This window comes from Triplophysa rosa, linkage group LG5 (assembly GCF_024868665.1).
Source record: "Triplophysa rosa linkage group LG5, Trosa_1v2, whole genome shotgun sequence".
NCBI classification, from domain to species: Eukaryota; Metazoa; Chordata; class Actinopteri; order Cypriniformes; family Nemacheilidae; genus Triplophysa; species Triplophysa rosa.
Window position 1 is genome coordinate 12,648,433 of NC_079894.1, and position 14,437 is coordinate 12,662,869.

The window sequence follows — 14,437 nt, forward strand, 5'->3', positions numbered from 1 at the left end:
ATTTATAAGGTGTGAATTATTTTTAGAATAAACTCCATTCCATCAAATCCATTGAATAGTTAGCCTACTGAAGATATTAGTATAACAAGTCCATGGGCTACAGTGTCTTATTTAAAATTAAATTACCATATTAAACCATATCAATTAAGAATAAGTATGTCTACTTTCCTGTAGTTTGCATTAATTGACAAACTGAATCTTGTCATCAGAGACAAAAAGAATAATTTACTGTAGATGAATTATCATTATCTAGGCTATTTGTTCTGACTTACAAAACGAATTCATTGAAATGTGAAAGTCATAATTACAACTTTATTTGAATATTAGGTGATCTGTCAACATGGTTTTATAATAGTAAAAGTGTAGAAACCATGTTTTTGGCAGATTAATACCGTTTGCATTACCATAGTTTTACTACAAACACCATGGTTAAACTTTGGTTATACTGTGGTGAGATCATAGTAGATTTGTGGTTACTATGGTTTTGCTACAAATAAAGCCAAAATACTTGGATTAGCCTATATGTTTATTTCCATACAGATAAATCTAAAGATTGTCAGGCTGAGACCGCTATACTCTTCAGTGAAATAAGTATTTAACCATATTTTTTACAACATTAATTGTAGCAGCTGTACACACACATGGAGAAAACATGGAGAGAGCCCTTATCTCAGTATTACACATTTGGATAAAAAAAACCTCTGTGGGTAAACCCGCATATCTTTACCCAGATATACCAGGGCAGTACTCTAAATACTAGAAAGGTCATTTAGATTAATTCAAAGATTACTCATGCATTAATCTCTGTTTTCCCTCACCCATTGTATTACCTTATGATGTAACAAACTGCTCTCTAATGTCAAATGATCTCATCAATGAACCAATAGCAAACAGTGATTTCTCTTGACGTGCAAGTGTAAGTACCTCTGTGTAAAAGTCACCTGACAATGCTCTAGTTTTCGCATGCACTGCAGCTGTGTATTTCACACTGCAACACTTCAAAGAGAAGAAGACACTTATCTCAGCTGTCCACTGAAACCAGACTAAGTTCCAGAGTGGACAGCTGAGATAAGTGTCTTCTTCTCTTTGAAGTGTTGCAGTGTGAAATCTACACAATTCTGAAACCAGACAAAATTCCAGAGTGACACAGGGTCAGTTAAATATACTGGGTCATTTTAAGTTCCTGTGAATCTCTGAAACACGTAACCAACATCCTGTTGTAAAGTTTTGTGTCCGTCCTCACACATTCTCTTAGCAAATATTTATAATAGAGCACAATACGCAGCATGAGCTCTTTTAGAAAGTGGTCATGTGCTGATGCAGATGTTTGCCACATGTCAGGGTTACTGTCGTATTGCAATGCAGATGAAAGAATAAAATATGACTAGTCACATTTCACGCTGTCATACATAACCTACGCTGAATATACAATGAGTTACTGTTTGAGGGGGACAGCAGGTTTCACGGTAAACTGTGCTGGTGAAATGTACCTGAGTAATGTAGCTATGTTGTGGAATGCAGAGGTCCACTGTCCTGACCTACGATGACTAAGCAGCTGCAATTTCAAAGACAATGAAAAGAGCAATAAATGTATGTACGTGACAATCACTTCATTGACTGCATGTGACCCAGTGCGTGAAAACCCTGCTTAAGTCTGTTTTTAAAATAAAATCATCCTGCATAAAGAACCTTGATATCTTTAAAATTGCCTAAGTAAAGTTATGTCAAATTAGATTTTGAGACCTTAGCATGGTTTTAGACTTTTAGGTTTTTAGATTTTTAAAAAAAGTACATTTTATGTAGAATTTTGTAAATGTATTTATTCATAAACAATATCTGAAGGGCGAAAGGTGTGAGATGTACATGTATATACAATGTATGTGCATTTTATTAAATCAACAGAGCCTGATCATCCTGTACATTGCCAAATAGAGCACAACACACTTATTTTTACTGCTTCGGTCATGTATTAGTATCAACCAATAAATAATATTATGGTCTTGCCTCTATGGTGTTACTGATTTGGGATGCAGCAGGCTCATAATTACACATGCAGAATATTAATGAAGAGTGGGATGAGTCTAAATGTTTGGACGCTGTGTCACAACTAACTTGGACTTCGAACATTTCTTTAATGCAACATCAAGTAAATTACAAAATGTAATTGTTCCAATTGTTTTTTTAAAGCCCTAAAATCTCCCTTGATGCAAATACACTGCGTGTAGGCCGATGTGTGTTTCTGGATGATTGTGTGACAGTATGGCATGATTCTCATGTTTCAAATCCTCTTGCTCTGCTGGGGGACAAACAGGGTCCTCAGCCCTCTCAATCCGCTCAGAACCAGACCATGGCGGCTGCTAGCATGTGCGTTGTGTGTGTATAGTCTGCTTGTGTGTAAGCAACCTCTGTCTCCCCAGCTTGAGTGAGTCAGGGAGGGGCGTATATAAAGAAAGGGAGTGAGTAATCAGGCAGAAGAGATTAAGAAAAGACGAGCTGCAAGAGACCTATGCAAGCAGACAGCTGTTATGTAACCGTGGTCGAATTCAACCCAGTTCTATGGAGAAAAGACCAGAGTACAGCTCTCACATACATCACATGAGAACGGCCTCAGTCAAAGCGGAACAGAGCACCTGATGCCTTTGGAAAACAATGTGACTCCTTATCTTCTTTCCTGTTGTTTTATGATAAATAGGTCCTGCTCTCAGTGCTCTGTTAGCTATATATCTTTGCAATACTCCCATTTGATGTTTTCTCAGTATGAAAAAAAAATAAATTTCAAATGCCAGTGAATCAAGGTGCATCTACAGTGAACTAACACACTGCAAAACACACTTTTTTTCTTGTTTTCCAGTAAAAATGTCTAAGAATTCTTGAATCAAGATGTATTTTCTTGATGAGCAAACTGACCTAAGAAAATAAGTCTTGTTTTTAGTAAAAAAATATGAAATTTCAGTGAAATTGTGCTTAAAACAAGCAACAAAAATCTTCCAATGGGGTAAGAAAAATAATCTTGAATTGAGTGACTAAGAAAAAGGTAAACCTTAATTCAAGATTATTTTTCTTACCCCATTGGCAGATTTTTTTGCTTGTTTTAAGCACAAATTCACTGAAATTTCGTATTTTTTGACTAAAAACAAGACTTCTTTTCTTAGGGCATTTTGCTCATCAAGAAAATGGATCTTGATTCAAGAATTTTTTGACATTTTTACGGGAAAGAAAGAAAGTCATTTTTTGCAGTGCATCAAGAGATGTGTGTGAAACATTCACATTCAAATCATCCATATAATCATCCATATGTTTTCTTTCCTTTGTGCAAATGTGAGACAACTTCAATGTTTGCTTGAGATCAATATGCAACTGGCACGCTGCATTTGATATCCTGTTTGTCAAAGTTGTGCAAATTGTAGGTATAGTTATGTTCCACTGAATGCTCCAGAAATTACAGTTCACAGCCTTCTGTTGCTGGGAAACACTGATGGGTGGTGTTAAGGGGTATCACAAAAGAAAGAGAGAGAGTGGGGGAATTTCATATAAAGTGTTTAATGTGTTTAAGGTGTGTTTTGCTCACCCAAGTCATAAGGAATACAAACTAGATTTAACAAAGAGCAACTAACAGCACTGACCTCCCTCCAACCAAAAGTAAGCACGGTGTATACAAATTACCCATACTGTTGCATAAGCTTCTATTCAGACACCCTCAATACGAATCAGCGCATGCGCACAGGCATTTAGAAATACCGCTGGTGTAGTGGGGTCGACTGCACACCTTTTGAGCTTGAAATGTGGCTGCTGATCGTTCGCACGCATACAAAAGGGATTTCCCCTGAGTCGCCAAAGCTATTGATGAAATTTCATTTTACTAATATAAAAATGTTTTATGTTGTGTAGATGTTGGCGTAATTACTTTTCTAGGAAAAAACACGGCTTTTTTTGTCTTAAAGTGGCCCTAACACACGCGGTTTCTGCCAATCTCATATTAATCTTGAGTACCTATAGAGTAGTATTGCATACTTCGTATCTTCGAAGAGTATTTAGTTTGATCACATTTATGAAAGATAGATACAGCTGTACGATTATTTCCGAAAGCATACGGCGCGTGCGGGGGACGGGGGGGGTGCGGGGGGGAGGGGTAGGCTGAACTAAAGCACGTGCGCACCCATTGCCAACAAAACACAGACATCAGTTTCACTCACCGCATGCGGTTCATGTCCGGCATCTTTTAGCGCTGGGACGGCTCCATATATCAGTTTCAAACAATCTCCAAATCCAGCGTTATATCCACCGTTTATATAACATTCATCACCCAAATGCAGTGAACAAACAAACACCTGAACTTCACGAACGTATGCTCTCTCTCTCTCTCTTGCACACAAGTGAAAGTGACGTCTGCGCATGCTCCTTCTCCTGCTCTACTTGCTGCCGCGTGCTTTTCCGGGAGAATTGTCTAATAAGGGACTAAGAAAAATTGTTACGAAACGATTGCTGGGGGAGTGTATCGAGCACAGAAATACTACGTAATACGCCCAACTCTTTTTTAACAAGTTGACCATGTTAAGCATGAGAAGACAGCACGTTTAACATTGTAAAGAAGTCAGAATGCATGACACACCGTTGCACCACCCCTTTAACTGTAACTTTGACTCTTCAAACAGGTCAATGTAGGTACAACCAAAAATAGATTCTGTAATGGTATGTTGTCGCTTATGTAAATGCATTTGGCATGTTCCCAGTTATCATTTGAACTTTAGTTCACTTGAACGGAACAAGCTTGTGTATTTTCTTTGTACTCGGTTCAGTGACCCTGCGTAACTGCCAGAGCACTTAAAAACATTGAATGAAAACATCGTGGCTGCAATACGTACGTTGAATGGTGTTGTTTCACTTAATATTTAGCTCACAAACTTAATAAAGCAATGGCTCTTCATTCACCAGGATAGTTTGGCAGATTTAATTGAATGGGAATGGTAAACAAGTTGCATTACTATTGTTCACCACTAGAAGTCTCTACCACAAAACCAGATTAGAAATGATGCAGCGTTCATAATAGTGACCGCATCAGACTGGTTCACAACTGCATTTTGCAAAGATGATTCTGGGCTTATATTATCTTCTAAGAATATGCATTAATCTAAATGCAGACACATCTACCCATTTAAACGACAATACTGTATGTTGTTGATCATAATACTGCTTTGCTGTGTTAACATGCACCGTTTCTCTCTGGTTGTTACAGATATGCATGGGGAGTCTTTCTGCAAAAAGTTCCTGAATTCACCTGCTTGGCACTTAAAAAGCACGTCCTTCACAATTGTTCCAACAGTAAAGCCTAAACAGCATGCGACAAGCCCATAATAGCCTCCTTTAGTTCATCAAGATGCAACAGGTGTGTATGGGAGCCACTTAAATAAATGATGATTTGATGGGCTCTGTAATAAAATATCAGTGAAAGGCGCACAGACCAAACAATGTGGTGCGTCTTTTTTATTGCTAATGGTTAAAGTCTGAATGAATGCCACTTTGAACAGTGCTGGTAAGCTTGTGCAGCTCTTAAAAGAATAGCTCTTTGCAGCACAGGGCATGGAGAGACTGGCATGTCTCCTTTCATTACAGTGGCATACCATCATCTCACTCTCTCACTCTTTTCTAAAGGATGACTCAGAAAGAAATAAAAGCGGATGCTTTACACTTAAATCACTTTCCCACAGTGCTTCCAAAAAACAAACAAGCCCAACGCTGGGACCAATAGGAGAGAGAAGCTTGTCTAATAAGACACTGAGTCCAGTGTCTGACCAGCCCTGCCATTAGCGGCCCTTGCCAAGAGGGGGAATAATCATGCCTTTATGTGGACAGGGACCTCCGGGGACAGCTTTCTCATTATGTTCCCCCTTGTGTCCCCATGGTGGTGGACTCTCTGAGCCTACACGGGCGGCTCTAGTCACATTGGCCCACCAATCTTTGGTTCTGATCTGCATCCCCCGTAAAAGCAGATTGTTCAAGTCATTAAGTAAATGTACTGGGTGAAAACAGGCAGCACAAACAGCCCCTTTGCGCTTGGCACATAACTCAGTTAAGGGTCTTTTACAAGACCACAAGTTTCAGAGGGCTTTGGACGCGCCTGCCTGTTCCAGGCCTCCCAGAGAGAGAGTGAAGGCACTGCTTTAAAGTGATGTGATTTATGTGTGTAGCTGTTGACAGTTAAACTCTTGACGCCTTGTGACTCGGGCACAATGCTTCTTTCAAATAATTCAGTCGACATTTTACTGACAGGAGAAATGCACATCGCTCTTCCTTGAATATTCCTTGATTTTTTTCTGATAGCACATGAGTTGTTGCAACCTTGTAAAAATTGAAATGTAAAGGTCCAATGTGTAATTTTTGGAGGGTCTACTGACAGAAATGCAATATAATATACATAACTATGTCTTCAGATGTGTATAAAAACCTTACATAATGAAGCATTATGTTTTATAACCTTAGAATAAGCTATTTCTATTTACATACACCGCGTGTCCCCTTTGAATGGAATTCGCCGTGTTGTTTCCACAGCAGCCCTAAACGCACAAACTGCTCTACATAGCGTGTTTCGTAAATACGTTATCTCCTCCGGCAAAGAATTGAAAACATGACGACATCTTAGTTCTGTGTCAGCCACCATAGTGGGATAGGTGGAGTGAGCCGTTGGTTGCAATTCGCAAGCTCACCGCTAGATGCTGGTAAATGTCATACACTGGACCTTTAATGTGTTACATAACATTGTGTTTGGAAAGAAACATTTCTCTCGGTCTTAAAAATGTGAATAACTCATTGAGAAAATGATAGGTGGACAGCTCTTTTCTTGATAAAAGTCTCATAGTTGACTGTGGGAGAAATCAGTTTTCTTTGAATATCAGTGTAACAATCTGGATACACATACACCACATTTTATATTAGTGGCATGTCATTTGTGTTTTCAGTGAAATAAAATGATATCTTAACTTGTATTTAGTGGCAGATAACTATACATGTTGTGCAGATGGTGTCTGTCTACAGAAGTGAAATAATCAAAACGTCTGAACGTCTAGCTCTTAACAGCAAAAGACAGCCCACAAAACTGTCACATGGACAACCTTACTGTTGCTAGGCAACAGAGCATGTCCTAATTTTACACAGAACTGGGCATTGTACTACAGATTTGTTTAAAGCATAAACACATAATATTTACAAAATAAACATCAACCCAATGACCCCAACAAAAATTAGGGTTAACCATTTAAAGCTTTAATCCAAGAGCCCATAATACTATTTCCCTCTATAATACTTGGAGGCGAAAGTCATTAAAGTCACTCCTTGAAAAAATATCTGCAACATTGTTTGACTCCTTTGTGAGAATGCGGCCTGTTAAAACTGTTTGTCAAAGAAAAGCTGTAAACAGGTCCTCCCCAAGTTTGACATTTCATGAATAAACTTTTATTCAGCTCAAAATACTGCATATTACCCAGTCATCCACTTGAATTGAGCTTATTGTATCAAATCAGACAGCAATGTTCTTCCTTTTCAAATACCTTCATTTGATAACTAAACTCTTGATTCATGCTGCAGCTCAAAACAATACCTCCTGGATTTGTTGACTGAGACACCCTTGCCTTCATACAACACAGGTCTGGTTCACCCGCTTAGATTTCTAGCACTCTCTTGTGCAACAGAACAACAGGGTCTGCAGAGACTTTTCAGGTTTAGTGTTCACAATAGCCTTTCATATAAAGTTTCCTGAGGGATGGCGTGATGTCATGGGGTGTTACGGGTCACCCTATCCTGTCGCGTTCAGCTCTTGCTGGGAGTTTCTAATCCTTTCATTGAGCTACTTACTTTGACTTCCTATTGGGTTGAAAAAAGAGTGGAAAGTTGTGAAACCAAAATCAGATAATGATCAAATACTTTTTAGAGCCAATTAAAGGCACAGCTTGGGGTTGTTTTGTGTGTAATAAATACAAACTGAATTATGGGATTTGTGATGCTGCAGGTGTGCAGTATAAGTATACTTGGATTAATGCTGCATTCCAAACACCACAGATTTAGGACATTTTACACCTCAAACCTGGAAATAACATCTTTAATTACAATAAAAGTATTTATTGACATTAAAACAGCACCGAATTGAGGTCGTAAAAATCGGAGGAGTCTGGAATGCAACAACGGCATATCTGCCATGTTGGTATTATCTTTTGACCTGTGACATCACATCACATAACCATTTACTTTGTCAATACTTCAAAACAATCAATAGCACTGACATAATAGCACATATACAAAAGAGATGACCCAGCTCACAGTATTTCACTATTCAAGATTTTTTAACTTTCTAAATATGGTGGTTCAACGTTTTTTTAGCTTTGGTTTTCAAATAATTCAGGTATAAGTAGATATGACTGTAATTAATATGTACATTCAAAATGTGTCTTAATGCAAAACATTTACTTGTGTGATGGAGCATTGCCCTGTTTTGTCCTGTACCTGTACAGAGTGGCATTGGCTATACATAATTGATCTGTTATCTCTTCACAGACAGCTCGATGAATAGCAGGGGGCTCCGATTCGGTTATCCAGACCAAAATGTCGCTGAAGAAGATGACACAGAAAAGTCAAAGGTCAGCGTGAAATCAGTACAGACGTTATCATGTTAATTATCAAGCTGTGGTTATTCTTGCTCAGCTAGAGCTTGTCTGATTGCACAGGAAGCAAAGCATCAGTACATGATGATGTCGTTGTGCCTGGTGAGCGTGTCACTGTCCCTGTGCCAAACATCTTTCTTGCCATGTGATTCAAAGAGTGTGAGAGTGATGTCATCGTTCACAGAGCCACTCTTCATTATTCCTTACAAAGCATGCTTAGATGTGAGATACATGTTTAAAATAGATATTTTTGGCACAGACATTGATTTTAGAAGCTCAAATAACTTAAGTAAGCTAGTACTAAAATGTGAGTGAACAAACATGCAACTGGTAGGTATAACTTCACAGATGCACACTTTTTCAGGTGATGGTAAGAACATCACCTGAACTCCAACTCTTTTCAATCCACAATGAAAAGAGTTGGAGTTTTACAGTGGGACTAATAAAGAAATCTAGACAAAGAAAGAGTGTGTGAGCTGAGCTGAGCTTATACTAAGAACTTCATGAAGTGTTGAATGTGAACAGGTGTATGAGATTAACCGGTGTGAAGGCTGAATACTGTGACAGTGAAGAATTTATTTAAAAAATGTTCTTATATGTTTACAGTAAACAACACAAAAATGCTGATTACAATTATTTATAGAGGTAATCTGTTACTCAAAACTACAGCATTATGTAACTGCGCAACAGACATGATGTAGGCCTATACACAAAGAAATACTCAATACAGATCCTCATACAATGACTGTGAAAGCTTATCCTGTTGTTTTTAGGAAAGTACATCCAAAAGATTAACACAGGCCTGACACAAGATTGCTCTGTATTACAAATCTGTATTACGCTTCAAAATAAAAGCAACATTGTAAATGTAATTGAAGTATCTCCTAACAATACCATGTCATTCACAGCTGTTTTCATTTCATTTGTCATTTCAAATAAAGTCCAAAGTAATCTTTTGTTTCAAAGAAAAAGGGCTGATGCTGAATTTATTCATTCTTAGGGCTGAACGCTGCAGCTTTGCAACACAAAGCCAGTCTGGATTCTTCTTGTTTGACTGACACTTCTGTGCCAGTGCCAAATCTACAAACTGGTACATTTCGCAAAATTATCCCATAACTGAGTTGTTTGGTGAGTTCAGTGTAAGAGGCTTATATAACTGCCCTTCACAGACAGGTCCTGTTTACTTTTTAAACAGAGCCGTCTAATTCGTTCTCACTCCCGACTCGTCACATATTTACGCTCGGTCAGCGCCCCTCGGCGTCACTTTTGAACGCGCGGGGTACCCCTTTTGGCGTCGTTTTTCGACGAACAGAGAACTGCGTTGCTGTTTTCTAAATGCTCCAGACCGAGATGCGTGCAATTATTAGCATTTCGTAATTATTTATGGTTTTAATATTTTGTAGCACCTAACCCCAACCTCACCCTAAACCTAACCCTAACCACTTCTCAGCCAGATAAAACACAACACGCGAATAAAAGTACAGTCACAGGTATGTATTGCACAAACTGACCAAAAGCATTACAAAATATAACAAACAGCTCGTTTCGAAGACCATTTTGCACCAAAGCCGTACGATAACTTTACATGAAGATGCCGTGCGTGTCCGTGAATACATGAAGTCGGTTCCTATTCAAAAGATAAACCGGAACAGCTAGATGCAGTCGGTTGCGGGAGCCAATACCGTTTCACGTTCAAAGCCAAAGAAATGACGCGATCGGACACGAGACACGGGAGAGCCAATGGCATCGAAGCTGACGTAACTTCCTCTGGAGGCAATAGGCTCGCTTGAGATGGCCAAATTCTGCGCAGAACCGATCACCGGTGATCAGCGCGAGATGCATGCCGGTAAGAAATGTGTCCGAGTTACGCTCGCCTTGCTCTGATGTCATGCTGACGTGTGTCAAAAAACTCTCGCGACGGCCAGGCGGCTGTATCGGATTCTTCAGTCGGACGCAGTTGGTCTCCACCGACTGCGCTGATGAAAAGCACGATGGGATACAACTTGCTGACGACACAGCTTAAATGTTCATTGGGCGAGAATGTCAGCTGATATATTTTTTCTTAAGGTTCCATTAATAAATCCATTAACTGAAGTAGGTTGAGATTTATATGTGGAAAAAACACACCTATGTGAAATATATAGTCCTCATAACCACCTTGATGTAAAAGCAGTGGCAATTCAATTGCATAGATTTCATCTGCGATAAAAAGCGCTTTTTTATTAAAGTATAACAAAACATTACAAAACAAGATGGTATACAGTTTACATTCAAAAACAGATGAGAAAAAAATATAAAAGATAATACAAACCAAACAACAAAGACAAAAAAGAAAGAAAAAAACCCAAAATGTTCAATCCATCCATATTAATAAATTAAAAACAAGAAATATAATTTATATTATAGAATAAGTCTAACAAAATTCCAGCTTTTTATTATTTGCTTTTGACAGCATTTTAAAATATTGTCCCAAATAATTCTTAAATACTACAAACAATTAAAAAAATACATTTGGGAATTAAATTCTTAGCTAATAAAAGTAAGTTATTAATATTAAAAAAAAGTTTGACCTCCTTCTTCACAGTTTCCATATTACATTTTTTATAAACGACATGTTAAATTCACAACATTTTACTCATTTAACCACAATTATTGCACTTTTGTCCAGGAATTAAAGAAAAATATGCTCCAAAATACAGGGTCTGTGTTTTCTGGAAATGAGTTACAGAATTTACACAATATAGGAACTCCCCAGAAGGATAAATATCACATACAATTTTGAAATGTATTTTTTTGGGGGGGGGATAAACTGGAAACTTGAAATAGGAGGTTCTAAGTTTTAGCATTCGTTTGTCAAAGAACATGTCTAAAATCTTTCGTTCAGCCTTGACATGGTTGAGAGTTTGTCTACGATTTAGAACATTTCTCACTTTTAAACTCAGTTGGCCCAAGAAAAATGCGATAAAAAACGTGAACGCGATCTATTCCATTGCTGACGTTTCCAGTCGACTCGACAGCGCGATTTGGGAAGTGTCCGTCTTGCCTGCGCTGTTTTCACTCCTCCCCTTACTGCAGCCGCATACTCTCGTCTTCTTTTCAGGCGAGGCAAGGACGGTGCATCTCAAACAAGCCTAATATTTGAACGTCGTTCTTAACTGGATTTGAGATTTTTTTGCGGACGGTGATCGCTTTCGGATCTGTTCTGTTCCTCATACAAATCGATCGTTTCGCGTTGGTACAATTGGAATATCTGTATTTTTGAACGACATTGTGACTGCTTGTATTATGTGTTTTATATTACGATAAATAAACTGTTACATTACTTGCTCAAACTGTCAGAATAGTGTCATGTAAACGAAATTGTCCTGGCCATTAAACTTAAATTAAACCCCGAAACATCATCATTGAAAATTATATCTAATATACATTTTCATAATGACGGTGAAATTCGCGTGCCCTTCACGTCGAAAAACGACGCCAAAGGAGTACCCTGCGCGTTCAAAAAAAAGTGACGCCGAAGGGCGCTGACCGAGCGTAAATGTGACGAGTCGAGAGTGAGAATGTGTTGAAGGTACACATGTTTGTACAAATGTAATCAAAACAGGAACTATAGTGTCATTACTCTACTAAATGATGCTTGAATACGTATTTTGAATGTGATATACAGTATGTTATTAAACATGTACATCCATGGTTTGAACACATAAACCTCAGGTATCAAACAATGAAACTAGCTGCAACTCAAGTTTATGCAATTCAATTTTAGGTGACATCAGTTTTAGGATATGATGTCACTTCAACAACTGGCATCACTTTTTAAAATTAGTGATTCATCTGAATTACACAATTTGTGAAATAAAGCATCAAGACAACAAAGCATAAAAAATGTCATTTCATCACTCAATTTTAAAAGCTACGACAAAAGCTTACATTATAGTTAACTTAAAGAAGGTTATTCTACACAATAAAGTGAAAACATTATGGTACAGATACTGTACATTTAATTGAGTAAACATGACAGAGTGACCATCCTTTAATAGTTTGCCAAAAAAGTGAAATTCTTTCATCACTTACCCTCATGTCCTTCAAAACCTTCTTCTTTTGTGATGCATAGAAGGACATTAGATTAGAAAGGTAATGACATGAGAGTGAATAAATTATGACAAGAATTTCTATCTTTGGGTGAACTCTCTCCATTTAAATATAAATTCTCAGCATTTTGAATACCCCTGTCAATCAAACACATGTTTATCAGTGACTATCTGGGGGTCACTGTTGCTTTCTAAAACATTTATAAAATGTAAGATCACAGTTAAGCTTCCAGCACACATCTTTATTTTCAAGCTGTGCATTTGCACACATTCAGCATCATTTGATTTTACACTTGCCTTCTTGGCAAGCTAGCACATGCGAATGAGCAGGACTTTCAATGTTTCAAGTGTCGAACAGGCTGTAGCGTGTCTTGATAATGCGGCTTTTGAAATTCAAGGGGTCTTGCGCAAACTAAGTCTTATGTGAATGAACAAGCACTATCTTACATAACAGAGACTAATGTCGGAAGGACTAATTATCAAAGCACAACACAATAAGCATCTGAATGGCTTTTTATGGTGTCACAGTCATCTTGGAAATCTCACCCATAATGGCATTCCGTGACATTGACTTCAGCAGTCAGGCACCACACCCCGTGATTTGACCATTGAACGTAATTCGTCTGAAGCAGAGTAAATCTAGTCTCTGTTTAAAGGAGAGCTTGGGTTAGAAGAGCTGGACCTCAGACCGGATATTTGAAGATCGAAATTAGCTCCATTTAATGTTCATGTGAGCAATATAATTAAGCCTACCTTATCATGGTCATCTTCAGGAACGTTGACATTTGGTGCGCTGGTTACAGGTGAGGTTAAAAGCTGCTTTGTGCCTAAAGCATCAAACCGTTCATTTTGAGTTCTTTATAAAAGATTTAGGTTAAAAGGAATGGATCACCCACAACTACGTTTTTCATCATATACTGTACTTACCCTCATGTCATTCCAAACCTGTTTGACTGACTTTCTTCTGCATAACACAAAAAAGGACATTTTGAACATTGGTGACCAAACAACACTGGGCTCCCCATTGACTTCCATTGAATAAACACAAAACCACTGAGACATTTCTCATAATATCTTTTTTTGTATTTCACAGAAAAAAAGAGTCATATATAGGTTTTGAATGACATGAGGGTGAATAAATAAGAGAAGAGAATTTTTTTGTGGTGAACTATCCCTTTAATAGTTATTTTATGAAAGGATATTGATTTATGTCAGTTCTGTTCAGATTGAGGCTAAATGAAAATAGAGCAACTAAAAACAAAGGCCCAGTTTTAACTGAGAAGGGTTTGTGTACTCTCAACACAACAGACCCTGGCACAGAGCTTATTCATGGACTAAATCCAAATGGCTTTAAGACAAACTCTGAGTTATGAAATGATCATTGTTCACACTGAACTAGAATTATAATGAAGACCGGTCAGCCTGATCAACAACAAGTGGAGAACAGGATGAAGGTCTTTTGATATGTCCTCACTGGGAATAGTGATGGCCTCATCAGCTTGCATGTACCGGGCTTGAATAACATGGAAAAGCCAGTGGCCTGCCAGCATTTAAATAAGGAGCCGTCCGGAGCACAATTCCTATTTTATACAAGGTTACTCTTTGACCGCTCTAGTACCCCTGACCACAAGCAAAGCACTGGATACCTCACAGAGTTCCCACAGAATAGATGCCTACTTAGGGTAAAAGGTAAATGTT

The 14,437-nt window shown here is 38.1% G+C and overlaps 1 protein-coding gene and 1 long non-coding RNA gene across 3 annotated transcripts in view; both read right to left on the reverse strand.

Annotated features, from left to right (window-relative positions):
• The window catches only part of elovl1a (ELOVL fatty acid elongase 1a), a 36,871-nt gene extending 32,494 nt beyond the window's left edge, over positions 1-4,377 (reverse strand). Inside the window, exon 1 of one of the 2 annotated variants that reach the window (XM_057334653.1) lies at positions 4,194-4,377. The gene's annotated coding sequence lies outside the window, so the exon portion shown is untranslated. The remainder of the gene's footprint in view (positions 1-4,193) is intronic. The other variant, XM_057334652.1, reaches the window with a different exon arrangement.
• Positions 4,378-7,220: 2,843 nt separating this feature from the next.
• On the reverse strand, positions 7,221-13,082 carry LOC130554788 (uncharacterized). The gene is made up of 3 exons (XR_008963026.1): positions 12,723-13,082; positions 8,491-8,595; positions 7,221-7,854 (listed from the first exon to the last, which is right to left on the reverse strand). It is a non-coding gene; the product is annotated as an uncharacterized LOC130554788 (long non-coding RNA).
• Between the last annotated feature and the right edge of the window lie 1,355 nt (positions 13,083-14,437).